This window comes from Neoarius graeffei, chromosome 2 (assembly GCF_027579695.1).
Source record: "Neoarius graeffei isolate fNeoGra1 chromosome 2, fNeoGra1.pri, whole genome shotgun sequence".
NCBI classification, from domain to species: Eukaryota; Metazoa; Chordata; class Actinopteri; order Siluriformes; family Ariidae; genus Neoarius; species Neoarius graeffei.
Genome location: NC_083570.1, coordinates 12905395 through 12921845, shown reverse-complemented (window position 1 = coordinate 12921845; position 16451 = coordinate 12905395). Strand labels below are relative to the sequence as shown.

Sequence of the window (16451 nt, the reverse complement as noted above, 5' to 3'; positions counted from 1 at the left end):
TACCACATTACAAAGGACTAAAATTCTTTTGAACACAGATAATGGGAAGTTGACGCACCATGGGCATTTCTAGGCATATTTTGGTGGGGCTTCAGCTTTAGCCCTCCAAAAAACAAACAAACAAACAAAAAAAAAAGCACTAGTATTCATCTCTGATGTCACAATAAATAAAACTGTGCAACATATTTGTGTAAAATCCTGTAATATTCCTCCACCTTGTCAGTCAACATGTTTCTTTGGCTTCTGCCAGTGTTACAGTTCAACTGGCTTCAGCTTATAAACAAATACATGCACACATCTGTCCATGAGGAGAGCGCAAAGTGGGACTTGTTTTTACGACAGTGGCGTAAAAGTGAATTAGTAGGAATAAATGTTTGTTTTGTGATAATCCGTGACTTTGTCTGGTTTGCTCACATGCAGATCACTGATTGGTTCGCTCTCATGCCTCAGCTTAAAATGAATTAATTTACCCTTTAGGCTAAAACCAAGACTTTTTATAACAGCACATTAAGAAGAGTCTCATTACAGTATTGTTACAACTATTAAACCGTTTCGGTGGACGGATAGTCAGTTTAGGTTGGGTAATAATTCTGTGATATATGATTTAATGTTCACAATTTTTTTTCATAATTGAAGATTAATGAGGAAATGTGCATGGAGTTCTTTTTATCAACAAATTACTGAGCATAAAACACCAAATCTTATAATATTTTTGGATCGCACAACCTCACAGAGATCCTGATTTACCCTGAAAATCCCAGTAGAACCTGAACCCAGCGTATAGAGGCTGAGTGAACGTGGTGTGGACTCTGTGGAGGAGCTTCATCGTGTCAGAGACGCTGTAGAAGGACAGAGTTCCTGCACTGTGATCCACATACACTCCTATTCTGGAGGGTGATGGAACTCTGACATCAGTCTTAATGTTGTTGTGATAGAAGAAGGAGAACACCACAGACTCCAGGACTAACTGTTGAATCCAAACCCACACTCATTACCCCGTCCTTTCCTTCTGATGTCTTTATATGAGACTGATATTAACACAATCCTCACTGCTCCACTCCACCTCCCAGTAACAGCGTCCACACACTCTCTCCTTACACAACACCTGCCTGTAGGAATCAAATCTTTCTGGATGATCAGAGTACGGCTGCTTTCTCTCACTGCACGTCACCACTCTGTTCTTCTTAGACAGAATGAGGTGATAATTTACTGTGTTGGGATCCAGAGTCAGATCACAGAAATCTAAACACATGAGAAATGTGAATATTTTAGATATTAATCACAGCACAGATTTATGTGGAGAGTGAGACACTGTGTGTGTGTGTGTGTGTGTGTGTGTGTGTGTGTGTGTGTGTTGTAGACGTACATTTCAGAAACTGCTCTCTGGCTCCGAGAGTAAAATCTGAACGTCTTCAACTGTGGAGACAAAAATAAAATGGTCTGATGGTAAAACCCATAAAATCAAACATTTGTGTAAATCATCACTTGTGTGTAGATCAGAAATGTGTGTAGATCACACGTCACACTTCAGTCTTGAAGCACCAGAGTGCAGAGTTTCTCAGCTCGAACACAAACTCATTCACATCAGCAGTTCATCATCAAGACTCGAATCAGATGAGTGTTAAAAACTCTAAACCATGCAATGCTTTGGTGCTCAGGAACAAAGACTGACACCTCGACATCACTCTGTCACCGAGCGAGTAAAGACTTCCCTCCCTCCAGCAGGAACAGATCCTCTTACCATGTTCAGGGATTTTGATGAGTTCCTCCTGGCAGAATTCCTCGAGTCTCTTTGTCAGATCAGAGAGAGATTTCCTCACTCCATCAAATGAGAGATGTTGATTGACAGTGATGCTGGGTGAGTCCTCATGTCCAGAAGAGACACAGAGAGACTGGAAACTCTACAGAGAGAAAGAAACAAACATCATGAAGTTAAAAAGTGTCCCAAAGGAACAAATAACATCAGAGCAAATCAGCAGTGTTTGAGAGAGTGTGTGAGGAACAGCTGGCTCTGTAGATCAGACAGTGAGTGTTACCTGGAGGAAATGGATGTGATCGTGTGTGTGTGAAAGCTGCTCCAGCTCAGTAACTCTCCTCTGAAGATCAGCAATCTCCTGCTCCAGTTGCTCCAGGAGTCGTTCAGCTCGACCCAGTTCAGCCTTCTCCTGATCTCTGATCAGCTCCGTCACCTCTGAGCGCTTTTTCTCCATGGAGCTGATCAGCTCAGTAAAGATCCTCTCACTGTCCTCCACTGCTGTCTGTGCACTGAGCTGTTAGGACACACACACACACGATTTAAAAGCTCATCTATCATTCCCTTTCTTACTGGGACTGTAATGCCGCTTTTCCATTACAAACGCGGCTGAGTCGGGCTGAGCCGTGCCGTGCTGAGTCGAGCTGAGTGGGGCTGTTGGAGTTGCATTTCGACTACAACCGCGCTGAACCATGCTGGCTGGAAGTGGGTGGACACATTGGGTGGACTTAGCGAAAGTGGGTGGACGTCACGTGATGTCGTTAAGCGGCGCAAACAGTGACATCAGTGACCTTTTAAGCGGTAGTCTCACGACCCGGATAGTAAACAATAAACATGGAGGACATGGAATCGTTAGTGTTGCTGGTCTTGGTGCTGTGGCTTGTTGTCACCGACAACACCAACAGATACTGGCAAGAGCGTATAGATGAGGCGAGGCGCATAAGGCTTCAGAAATTCTCGTAATTCGTAATTATTCTTCTTCCGGGTTTACGGTGTTTACAGATCCCAGCGTGCTCGCGGGGCTTGTGTGGGCATGTGAGGACACTCCTCCTCACCAATCAGTGCACAGGGGAGTATCTGCTCATGCCCCCAGCCTCACTCAGCTCGGTTTGGCTCGCTTCAGCCCCACTCCAAAACCGTGCGAGTTTTGGGTGCTAAGCAGGGCTGAAGCGAGCTGAGTCGTGCTGTTTTGAGATAGTTGAAACGCGAGCCGTGTCGGGCTGAAGTGAGCTGAAGCGAGCTGAAGTGAGCTGAAAAAAGGGTAGTGGAAAAGGGCCATATATGACTCGTTGTCCATGTTGTGTGTGTTTCTAGGAGCAGCTCTGTCTCTGCTCACCTTTATAGTGTTCACAGTCTGTTTCAGCTCCTGCACCTTCTTCTGCTTCTCCTGGATTCTCTGCTGGGATTTCATCTGCTCCTCCTTTAACTCACTCTGAGGACAAATAAAATCCGTTTCACTGTTTATACAAGATGCGGTTATGAGCTTAGTGGGTGAATATTAACTGCAGATAAAGGGTTAAAATTCATTTGGGTTCTACGGAGCACCTTATTAAAGTGTAAAAGTTAATTGAAGTTAAACCCTCAAATGTATTTTAGCATTTCAAGATTATGATTGAGAATCACTGGGTTACATTCCAAATAACAGCAACAACATCCATCCATCCATTATCTCTAGCCGCTTTATCCTGTTCTACAGGGTCGCAGGCAAGCTGGAGCCTATTCCAGCTGACTACGGGCGAAAGGCGGGGTACACCCTGGACAAGTCACCAGGTCATCACAGGGCTGACACATAGACAAAGACAATCATTCACACTCACATTCACACCTACGGTCAATTTAGAGTCACCACTTAACCTAACCTGCATGTCTTTGGGCTGTGGGGGTAACTGGAGCACCCGGAGGAAACCCACGCGGACACGGGGAGAACATGCAAACTCCGCACACAAAGGCCCTCGCCGGCCATGGGGCTCGAACCCGGACCTTCTTGCTGTGAGGCAACAGTGCTAACCACTACACCACCGTGCCGCCCCGAGATCCCATCACTGTTAATAATAATAATAATAATAATAATAACTAGACAGGGACACTCTAACGAGTGCAAACCCCGCCTTTTCCCTATTAAAATACATTGGGCGAAAATTTCGAAGTTCTGCCATGACCTTGACCTTTGACCTCCAAAATTTAATGGTTTCCTTCCTGGGTGATTGGCAACACATGTACAAAATTTGGTCCAAATCGATCCATTGGTTCTTGAGATATCTTGCAGACACACAGACAGACAGACAGATACACACACACTCAGACTGACGCAGGTGAAAATAATAACCCCTCCGACTACTGTCGGTGGGGTTAATAATCTTTGTACTAAAACAGTTACATTGAAAGAGCATTAATAAAGACAGTGCTTCCTGGTAAGATTATTATTAGCAATTGTCTGAGCTACACATGCACATTTTTAAGACTTATTGGAGTTTTTAAAAGCATTAAATTATTACCACATTACAAAGAACTAAAATTGTATTGAACACATATTATGGGAAGTGGATGCACCATGGACATCTCTAGGCATATTTTGGTGGGGCTTCAGCTTTAGCCCCCCCAAACAAATACACTAGTGTTCATCTCTGAGATCACCATAAATAAAACTGTACATCATATTTGTGTAAAATCCTGTAATATTCCTCCACCTTGCCAGTCAACATGTTTCTTTGGCTTCTGCTGGTTTTACAGTTCAACTGGCTTCAGCTTATAAACGATATGTGCCGACATCTGTCCATGAGGGGAGCGCAAAATGGGACATATTTTTATGACAGCGTTGTCAAAGTGAATCAATAGAAATAAATGTTTGTTTTGTTATAATGCATAACTTTGTCTGGTTTGCTCGCATGCAGGCCACTGACTGGTTCGCTCTTGTGCCTCAGCTTTAGTTTCCCGATAAATCCCACAACCCATATATATAATTTGTGGGATTTGCATTGTGGGATTTTTCAGGAAATTAGTGGATCATATGGTTCGCAAAACCACCATCAGGACACTTCCCAATCAGAAACCATGGGTGAATAAAACCATCCATGACACTGAGATCGCCCACCACCGCTTATAAGGCAGGGCTTGCTACTCTCCACAATGATGAATGCGGACACATTGTTAGGTTTGGGCACTTGTAGAAACTGACAGCATGCAATCCTTAGTCTCCCCTGACTTATTCCCAAGACATATTAGGAACTACTCTGTGATGACCCAACTATGGTGTGTACATGCAGAGGAAAGGCTATATCCAACCACTATTGTGCATGTTTTTGGACAGACTTACCTACTGGAGGTTGGGGTGGCGGATAATTTACCATATCAGATGATTTTTGGGCCAGGCTTTTCCCCTTTTGTTTTATCTTGTACCTGTTAGAAATGACTACAATATGGTGATGACGTGAGCCATGACCAATAAGAGTGAGGTAGAGGTACCACTTTCTGTGTTGCCTTCTTATAAATGTTGACATTGAGGCTCAGCCAGGAAAGGCCAGGAAGTCTAATGCCGCTTTTCCACTACCAACGCGGCTGAGTTGGGCTGAGCCGTGCCATGCCGAGTTGGGCTGAGTCGAGCTGAGTGGGGCTGTTGGAGTTGCATTTCGACTACAACCGCGCTGAACCGTGCTGGCTGGAAGTGGGTGGACACATTGGGTGGAGTTAGCGAAAGTGGGTGGACGTCACGTGATGTCGTTAGGCGGCGCAAACAGTGACATCAGTGACCTTTTAAGCGTAGTCTCACGATCCGGATAGTAAACAATAAACATGGAGGACATGGAGTCGTTAGTGTTGCTGGTCTTGGTGCTGTGGCTTGTTGTCACCGACAATGCCAACAGATACTGGCAAGAGCGTATAGATGAGGCGAGGCGCATAAGGCTTCAGAAATTCTCGTAATTCGTAATTCTTCTTCTTCCGGGTTTGTGGTGTTTACAGATCCCAGCGTGCTCGCGGGGCGTGTGTGGGCATGTGAGGACACTCCTCCTCACCAATCAGTGCACAGGGGAGTATCTCCTCACGCCCCTAGCCCCACTCGGCTCGGTTTGGCTCGCTTCAGCCCTACTCCAAAACCGTGCGAGTTTTGGGTGCCGAGTAGGGCTGAAGCGAGCGGAGTTGTGCTGCTCTGAGGTAGTCGAAACGTGAGCCGTGTCGGGCTGAAGTGAGCTGAAGTGAGCTGAAAAAGGGTAGTGGAAAAGGGCCATTAGAGACAAAGGAGATGTGAGAAGTTCCAGTTTGGGTTTGCTCATAGTCAGGAGGAGTCTTGCCCAGAGCAGCTGGAGGTGCCTCTCGGGATTCCCCAAGATACAAGTTTAATGCAGCAGCAAGATCCAGACATTGGCCCATTATATCAGCAGGCTCAGGAGGAGGGACAGCTCAGTGGTGATGGTAGAGAGAATCCAGGACAGGGGTTTTCTATTAAGAATGGGGTGTTGTATAAAGGGGGAAGGACAGAGATAAGGATGGTAGTTCCTTGGAAGGCTAGAGGGGTAGTCCTTGACTTAAGCCATTATATCCCCTGGGCAGGCCATTTAGGCAGACAAAAGAACATTTCCTGAGTTAGATGCCATTTTTATTGGCCAAATATGGCCAAAGACATTGCAGAGTTCTGCAAGACATGCCCAGAGTGACAGAAAACTGCCAGCAGATGTCCCCTAAACTCCCCTGAGAGCCACTTCCAGTAGTGGGAACACCCGTTGAGCAGTTGGGGATGGATTCTTTAAATTCATTCCTTAAGACAAGCATTTTTTAAGATGTTACCTTGACTGTTTAAGATGTTTCAATAGGTAGACCTAATGAACTTTCACTACATAGTTGGGGATGGATGTGGTGGCCCCCTTGAGCATAGCAAAGCTGGGAACTGCTTTATGTTGGTCATCACATATTATGGCATGAGGTACCCTGAGGTTTTTCCACTTAAGGCAGGGAAAGCTAGAACAATAGCCACCTGTCTCATTCAGCTATTTTCAAGAGTAGGTTTCCCTAGAGCCATAATAACAGATCAAGGGTCCAACTTTATGTCCAAGCTCCTCAAGCAGGCTTACTGGTTATTAGGGATAAAGGGCATATGGCCTCCACCTTATCCACAGACAGATGGTTTGACCAAGAGGTTCAACCAGGCCCTCAAACAGATGTTGCGTGTTTGTGAGTGAATCTAGTGCAGATTGGGACAACTGGCTTCCCTATCTTCTCTTTGCATACCATGAGGTCCCACAAGCTTCAACCACATTTTCACCATTTGAGTATGGCTGTGAAGTGCGAGGACCCCTGTCACTGCTAAAAGAGATCTGGATGGGAGACCAGGAGGTTCCACAGTCCCAGAACAGCCTCTCTTATGTCTTACAGATGAGGGAGAGGTTGAAGAGCATGGCAGAGCTTGCCCAACAGAACCTTGAGCAGGCACAGCAGCATCAGAAGACTTATTATGAACAGAGAGCCAGAGCCAGGATTTTGAAGCTGGAGACAATGTGTTGGTGATGCTGCCTAGTGACACCAGTAAACTGCTAGTAAAGTGGCAAGATCATTTTGAAGTCAGTCAGAAGCTCAGGTCTATGACTTATGAGGTTGCCAAGCCAGGGCAGAAGTGCTCCAGATGGGTGTTGCACATCAATCTCCTGAAGGAGTGGCACAAATGTCCACATGATCTGGCATGTGCAGGAGGATGAGGTGGAGGAGCAGTACCTACCGTTGTCATCAGAGAGCACCCTTGACCTCAGTGACCTTTCCCCTGCCCAGCAAGCTGACATCAATCATCTCTGCAGTCCAGCCTAGTTCAAGGAGAAGCCAGGGCACACCAGACTGGTCGACCACCACATCACCCTGTGTGAGGGGGCAGTCACCTGTTGCATGAGCTACTGTATCCCTGAGTGGCTCCTTGCTGGATTAAGGGAGGAGGTTGACCAAATGCTGACCATGGGCATCCTCAAACCATCTATGAATAGTGAATGGTGCAGTCCGGTCGTGTTGGTGCCAAAGAAAGACAGTTGGGTCTGTATCGACTTCAGGTACCTAAATTCTGTTTCCAAGTTTGGCTCATATCCATCACTGAAAATTGATGACCTTATTGACTCTCTGGGCCCTGTGAAATGGGTAACTACATTGGACCTTGCTAAAGGTTATTGGCAGGTTCCCCTTAGTGATGCTGCCAAGGAGCTAACTGACTTCTGGACCCCCTGGGGTCTTTTCCATTTCTCTGTTATGCTGTTCAGGTTGCATGGAGCCCCTGCAACATTTCAAAGATTGATAGACCAGGTGCTGGCCAGCACCAATAGCTATGCAGTGGCATTTCTCGATGATGTAATAATCTACAGTGCATCATGGGAGGAGCATCTCCAGCACTTGGAAGAGGTTCTGGGGAGGATCAAGTCTGCTGGCCTTACCATCAGTCCAGCTAAGTGTGCCATTGCCAAAAGGGAGACGGTGTATCTGGGCTATGTGGTAGAGAGGTCATCAAGCCACAAGTACAAAAGCTAGAAGCCATCCAGAGATATTCGTTTCCCCAGACTAAGACCCAGGTGCAATCGTTTCTGGGGATGGCTGGATGGTACAGGAGGTTTGTGCCGAATTTCTCTCTTAGGGCAGCAGGCCTTACAGATCTGACATGTAAGAACTGTCCTGTCCAAGTACAGTGGTCTGAGGAGGCCAAGAAGGCCTTCCAAGACATACAGAATGCATTATGTAATGACCCTGTTCTGTATTGTCCTAACTTTGAAGAACAGTTTGTGTTGCAGACTGATGCCTCTGATGCAAGCAAAGGAGCAGTGCTTCTCCAAGGTGAGTCAGGCCAGGGGCATCCAGTGTCATACATCAGTAGCAAACTGTATCCAAGGGAGGTGTGATACTCCATGGTTGAAAAGGAGTGCCTGGCAGTGAAATGGGCCCTTGATGCCTTCAGGTACTACCTTATGGGCCATGAGTTCCTTCTGGAGACAGATCACTGGCCACTGCAATAGATGGACTGCATGTGGGACTCAAATGCCCGTATTACTTGCTGGTACCTGTCCATGCAGCCCTACTGCTTTACCATCAGCCATGCTCCTGGACAGAGCAATGCCACTGCCGACTTCCTCTCCTGGCTGCCGGCGTGAGACCAGAAGTGTGTGGAGGGGTGATGGTCGTGGTGCGACCGCACATGACTGGTGCCCTTTAGGCACAAGTCTGCCCTCCATGTAACTGTTATATACACACACACACACACACACACACACACACACAGTGTGATTGAAAAAAATAATTAAACACACTGCAACCCAGAAGCTGAAGCAACAGAAGAAATAGGTTTTATTCAATCTTGCAAGATAGGGTTCTCACGAGAAAAGAGATAATGTTTCTTCAGTGAAGAGCACATCTCATCTCTTTTGTGCCCTCTTTATAGCCTGAATATGTGAAAACCTTGAAGCTAGGTGAGCGCATGCAAACATTATCCAACAGATACTGAATTAATGCAAACAATCTCATCTCACACACACACTCAAGGACAAAAAATTTCCTGCTTAGATGGTTGAAATTAAACATTTAAACTTAGACATTCAAAGTCTTCTTAAACACTTAAAATTTTCCATTGTACTCCCCCCCCTTTTATTGATTCTTTGATAACATACTGCATACCAAGCTAACCACGTCAACTACCAAGCTAACTACAAGACTTCTCCTAACCACATCTCTCTCTACTCTTCGCTTTAGGCAGACATTTAATTTATAGGAGAATGAAAACTAAGTATATTGTGGTTTTAATGAGACAGACATCTCTAGAACATGACATTTTTTAGATAGGAAAAGCAATGCATGGTGCTGCTAAACTTAAATATTGTCCAACAATATCTCCTTCAGGTCCTTGTCATCCTCATCCCTGAATGGAGGATCATAGTCCCCATGAGGTGAGGAAGGCCAGTCTGTAAGCTCATCTGGGTCTACCTTAACCAGTTGGTAACCACATAGATATGCTGGCATTACTCTATCATAGCAGTGAGACATTGCATCAAACATGGTGCACAGAAACAAATCAACAATATCATCAGAACAACAGGAACAAGCATAAAAATGCATGTTGTCCATTTCCCAAAAAATTCATACAACCACCCCCAGTTGTAGTATGCATGCTTGTCCAAGCGCGACTGGTACGCTATATCTCTCATTCGGCCAGTGGCTTGAGTGAGGTTACCATGCTCTCCATTGTTGGCCAGAACACATGTGCAGCACTCATCTATCATTGCACATACACCTCCCACTTTGACCAGGAGAATGTCCAGGGCCAGTCTGTTCTGGGTTGTCATAAGTTGCACTGCAGTTAATTCTTCCCACACCCATTCTAGGGCCAGCACTGTCTCATTTATGAACATGGCAAGGCGATAATGGGTTACTTCTAGCTGGGTCCAGACCTGGGTCAAACCGTATTGAGGGAAGGCTGCATGTAGGAATTTTTCCCACTTAGACTCTAATTGATGTTCAGGTGGGGGGCAACTTGTCATCTTGTACTGACGTTCTGTGTCATTGGGTCTGTTTAGATGTTGTCCCCACTCAAACTGCTGTTGGTGTTAGTAGTTGAGTAAAGGCGTACACACATCTGTCCAGTCATTGGGGAGGTAATAGTAGGCCTGGCTTCCACATACCCAGTACCAGTCTGGGAGGTATCCCATGCCAAATTGGTGGAAGATCCTCCCCAGATGTAACAGGGTGCAATTGCTCTGGTGACACTTGCATGTTTTGTTACAGGCGTCATACATGATATGGCAGAGTAAGCTTGGGACTTTCCCTAGTGGGATGCCACCATCTTCACTGCATATACACATGGAGTACTGTTTTCTTGGAGAATTCTTGATGTTGGCTTGCCCTCTTCAGGTTGGTGGAGAAGTCCTGCCTCAAGTGGAGGAGTTTAAGTATCTCAGGATCTTGTTCACGAGTGAGGGAAGGATGGAGTGTGAGATCGACAGGCGGATCGGTGCAGCCTCCGCAGTGATGCAGTCGCTTTACCGGTCCGTCGTGGTGAAGAAGGAGCTGAGCCAAAAGGCAAAGCTCTCGATTTACCGGCCGATCTACATTCTGACTCTCACCTATGGTCATGAGCTTTGGGTAATAACTGAAAGAACAAGATCGCGGATACAAGCGGCCGAAATGAGTTTCCTTTGCAGGGTGGCTGGGCGCTCCCTTAGAGATAGGGTGAGAAGCACAGTCACTCGGGAGGAACTGGGAATAGAGACACTGCTCCTCCACATCGAGAGGAATCAGCTGAGGTGGCTCAGGCATCTCTTTCAGATGCCTCCTGGACGCCTCCTTGGGGAGGTGTTCCAGGCATGTCCCCCCGGGAGGAGGCCCCGGGGAAGACCCAGGACACGCTGGAGGGACTATGTCTCTCGGCTGGCCTGGGAACGCCTCGGCGTTCTTCCCGAGGAGCTGGCCGAGGTGTCTGGGGAGAGGGAAGTTTGGGCTTCCATGCTCAGTCTGCTGCCTCCGCGACCCGGCCCCGGATAAGCGGATGAAAATGAGACGAGATGAGCAACTAACCTCGGACCCGGGATGGCCTTGGGCTGAGGTGCCCTTGAGTGAGGCACCTAACTCCCAACTGCTCCCCGGGCGCTGTTAGCATAGCTGCCCACTGCTCTGGGTATGTGTGTGTGCTCATTGCTCACGTGTGTGCATGTGTGTGTTCACTGCTTCAGATGGGTTAAATGCAGAGAGGAAATTTCACAAGTGTGTGATGAATAAAGTTCTGCTTTCTTCTTACCTGCCAACATGCTAACATGCTATTGACTAACATGATAAATGTGTGTGTATGTCCGTCCAAACGCAAGTGTTCCTAATGAAGTGGCCACTAAGCTGAAGTTAATTTGTCACTGCTAAAATGATACCTGTGGACATGCTAACATGCTAATGGTTCACATGCTATTTGCATGCTAAATGTATGTGCGTATTTATACAGGCACACGTGTTCCTAATAATGTGGCCATTAAGTTGAAGTTGATTAGTCACAGCTAACATGCTAACTGCTAGCCTGCTGACATGACAATGGCTGACATGCTCAATGTACATGTCTGTGCATGGTTTTACACAAGTGTTCCTAATAAAGTGGCCACTAAGTTGAAGTTGATTTGCAATGGCTACCTGCTAGCATGCTAACATGCTATTGACTAACATGATTAATGTTTGTGTGTATGTTTAGAGTAGGCTATAAATAGTATAATGCTTGTATTAATATTAGCAATAAATTATATTAGCAATATAAATGAATCCACATTCTATTATAGGGATTGTGTGTGTGCAAGGGCGCAGACAGCACGGGGGACATGTCCCCCCCAGATTTATAGTGACCCCTATCTGTCCCCCCCACCCACCGTCCCTACGCAAGGCGCCAAACATAAGTAGAAAAAGTGAGGATTAATGTTCCGTTAGTTAGACTAACTTACATTGCAGCACAAAGTTGAAATGGCAGCAGCAGTAGCCTTGTCTGTGATCAATCCACATTACACCGATTCAAGAAGGGGAAAGGCTGGAGCAGATCCTTACAGAGTTGGGAAAGCAAGGTGTTCAATTTTCCACGTAATTCTCGGTTAATAACACTGCACAGCTCATCCATTTGATAGCAACGGTGTTTCTGCTACGACTAATGGTCCGTTCAGTTGTACTCATAAGTTGGAAGTTTGAAGTCGGAAGAGCATTGAAATCCAGCATCTACCCGCATAAACGTTGGGGTTTTCATTTCATTTCATTAACTGTCCATTTTTTTCGAATTCCATGTTCCATGATGTCCCAGTTTTTAAACTGGGAAGCGGCGGAGAGATGTTTTAAGGACCTATTGACAGTCCCCCCAGGATTTGGCGGGCCTTTTTTGTGATTGTTGCGGGCTAAAATGTCTGATGTTGCGGGGGTTTTCAAAAAAATTGCGATGAAAGTTGCGGTGTTTTTTTAGATTTTTGTTGCGATTACATTGCGGGAGGAAGTGAAAGTTGCAAGAAACTGCTGTGATTTTCTCTTTTTGTAATTAAAATTGAGTGATAAGTTATTACTGAAAAACTATTGATTAAAAAAACAAAGACACTGAGAAATGGTCCTATAAACAACCTTACCAATATAAAAGATTACCAGGACTACAAAAATGCAGAAAAATAGGCTTTACTTACCCAAATGCACCTGTTGGTTCAAAAGTTAAAGTGCATAGAACCTCACAGCACAACATGAAGTTACCTTAAAATATAATATAAATGCCTCAGCTTTCATGTAAGAAAAAAAAAAAACTATTAATACTAGTACTGTGTGCAGGCAGTCTCTCCTGAAGACCAAATTAAACAATAATTATAAACTAATAAAATAAATGGCTCAGGCTTCATAGAAGAAAAAAAGCAATTTGAACAGAATCTCACAGAATGATGCTGAAGCTGCCTAAACAATGGAAAATAAAATACCATTTTGGCAAAAATGTTGGCATCCATTAATTTCTTGTATTAAGTAAAAAAATAATGTAAAGCGCACACAATGTTGCCAGATACTGCTGACGTTTTCCAGCCCAAAATATGTTCAAAACCCGCCAAAATGCACTCAAAACCGCCCATTTGGGAGGTAACCCGCCCAATCTGGCAACACTGCTCGCTAGTTTGTCGACGTCACCTCAAGACGACGCCAACGATTGGTCAAATTTGCGGGAAAGTTGCGGTGATTGGATATAATTGCAACACCGCCCTGAATTCGCGGGGATTTGTTGAATATGCGTTGAAGTTGCAAATCGCAACATTGCGAAATCCTGGAGGGTCTGTTTGAGTCTGCTTCTAGACGGTAAATTTGTTTGGCTGCAGAGGGAATTTTTTTTTCTATCTATTTTGTTTATTGGAAAAAAATACTTTTTATTTTTATTTGTGTGAATCTGTTGTTCAAGTGTTTATACTTCTGTTTTCATACACATTTTATGTTTCTAATCATTTACATGAAGGCACGAGTGTGAATCATTTCAATTTTATTTTGTTATTAATTTTTGGACATTCCCTTTTTGTTAGAAGTTACAGTTAAAGTTTCTGTGATGAGATTCTTCATCCTGCTGAGATCAGCAAATGTTTAAATAAAACATGCAGAAGACATGAAGTTTTGGAGCGTGATTAACATACCAGACAAATAACAATTTGATCATGTATGGCTAGTGTTGACCAGGTAGGCCTTTGTCTACCAATGTTCATTCAGTTAGAAAACTCACAATTCTAATGTATATTGAAGCTTCAGTGCATACATACATGGAATCATTTGCTGACAGCTCAGTCCCCCCCAGTTCAAAAATCCTATCTGCGCCCCTGTGTGTGTGTGTGTGTGTGTGTGTGTGTGCGCGCGCGCGCCCCTGTGTGCATCAGTGGGTAACCCCATTAAATGTCCTGGTATACATTATTGAATTGTTGAAAATTAGCCGGAGTTTGCATGTTCTCCCCGTGTCCGCGTGGGTTTCCTCTGGGTGCTCCGGTTTCCCCCACAGTCCAAAGACATGCAGGTTAGGTTAACTGGTGACTCTAAATTGACTGTAGGTGTGAATGTGAGTGTGAATGGTTGTCTGTGTCTATGTGTCAGCCCTGTGATGACCTGGCGACTTGTCCAGGGTGTACCCCGCCTTTCGTCCGTAGTCAGCTGGGATAGGCTCCAGCTTGCCTGCGACCCTGTAGAAGGATAAAGCGGCTAGAGATAATGAGATGAGATAATGAGATGAAAATTAGCCCTGTAGTTTTCTCTCCAGCAAAAAAAAGTATATTTAGAAAGTGGTTAAATAAATGAACCTCTGAAACGTGTGCTCGGTTCGCAAGTAAACACAGAGCTGCTCTCGGTGTGTTTGGATTAAATGACGTCGCAACAACGGCCCCTTGGTAGTGAAAGTGCGCATAAGTGAGATGTAAACAAACCTTCGGAAATTGGGCAAAACAGTATATTTTAAGCATTTTATTCAATTTTAGGGTGCAAATTAGACACCAGGAAGATGGAATCCGCTTTTTGGGTCATTCTTCTAGACAATAAAGTTGATATTATAGTTAACATTATTAGCTGGAGACAATATTCCCCAACATCAGCTCTCGTTATTTTTGTGATGCAAGTCCTAATTTTGTTCAGGAAATACAAAATCATATGATGAGATGATTTACTGTACTGTAGGCTAATCATCAAATATGGCGCTCCCGCATCGTCCAGTGTGTGTTGGTCTGCACTTCACCACATCGTCTTCTTTGGAAAGTTATTTGGCGGGATCACATAAATTTTACCCGGATACAACAACGCTAAAATGTCAGGATGGTTGTAAACATCCGGTAGCCATTGAAAGCGCACACTGTGCTGTCCATAGCTGCCAACACTCCTGTTTTTTCCGGGTTTCTCCTGTATTTCAGACCCATCGCTACATGTACTAAACATGACATGTAAATGGACAAAATTATCCTTTCAACAACATGAAATACTTACACATGGAAGTGAAGCAGGCCTACAATTTTTTGTTTGTTTGCTGTTTGTCCTACTAACAACAGAACAGTGCAGGTTTTGCTTCTACTGCTTCTTGAAGAGTGTCATCAGAATATGTTAATACATATAAGAGTTGGAGCCATATGCAGGGATGTGATTTGGGGCTGGTGAAATTATCTGAAAATTTTAGCCGGGGGTCTGGGGGCCACAGGCCCCCAGCTGCTCCAGGGCAGTGCCCTGGTGGGGGGACAAGGGAGGGCGAAGCCCCCCGAAGCTCCTGGGTTCTGGGATTTTCGGACTTAAAAATTGTACTAAAATGGCAAGCAAACACACAAGAAAAAACTTGTCATGATTAACAAATTCAAGCCAATTTAATGGTCAACACGCAACTCTGAGCCCCTATAGTAAAATTCAATGATTCTTAACTGACAAAAAGCCAAAACATGAAACCTAAAAATGTCATTCTAAATTAAAATCTGCATTAGAATAAATAGAAAATTGTATAAGGAAAAACAAAATTTATACTTTCAATTACTGTAGAAGTTGAACATACCTAAATGTGCCTTTTCAAACAAACATGATGCAACATAAGAATTCATCCACCATTATTTATTAAACTCTATTGCTCCTGGTAGTCTCCCGGTTTGCTTCTTATGTATGGCAACTTCTAATATTTGATTAAGTTACTGCACACCCCGTTTAGACAGGGTAACAGGATTGACACAAAAAAATTAGTCATGCATAGACTACTTACCAAAACTGAAATTTTTAAGTAAATATTCTCAGATTCAGTTCATTCTGCCATCCATATAAAAGGTGAGAATATGTAGATCCTTGGCAACAAATAATTTCAATAATAGCTTTTGGGAGCATTTATTTTTGTTATGTGATTAATCACGGTAACAGAACTGACACAAACCTCTGGGACAGGTACAAAAATTAACAAAAAATATCTTTTCTTAATGGCATTTTCAATTTGTGACATCATATGTCCATTGTGGTTTCCACAGTCTTGTCGTTGAACATGAAAAAAAGTTTCAATTCCACCTTTGTCTAACATTAAGAATCATGTCTGAAAAAAAAGTCTCTTTTCAGTGGAACAGACATTTTTGCTCATTTTCGACCCTAAAATTTGCTATAAAATGCACATTTATGAACCAAAGTGGTCAAATTTTGAAATGCAAGGTAGAACTGATAATGTTTTATCATATGAGACCATAAAATTTTTTTAGAAATCTCAAAATGTAAACAAAACACGTCCGGACAAAAA

The 16451-nt window shown here is 44.2% G+C and overlaps 1 pseudogene; it reads right to left on the bottom strand.

The window, feature by feature from the left end:
• Positions 1 to 701: 701 nt before the first annotated feature.
• Positions 702 to 16451, bottom strand: part of LOC132868821 (tripartite motif-containing protein 16-like) — a 54526-nt pseudogene continuing 38776 nt past the window's right edge.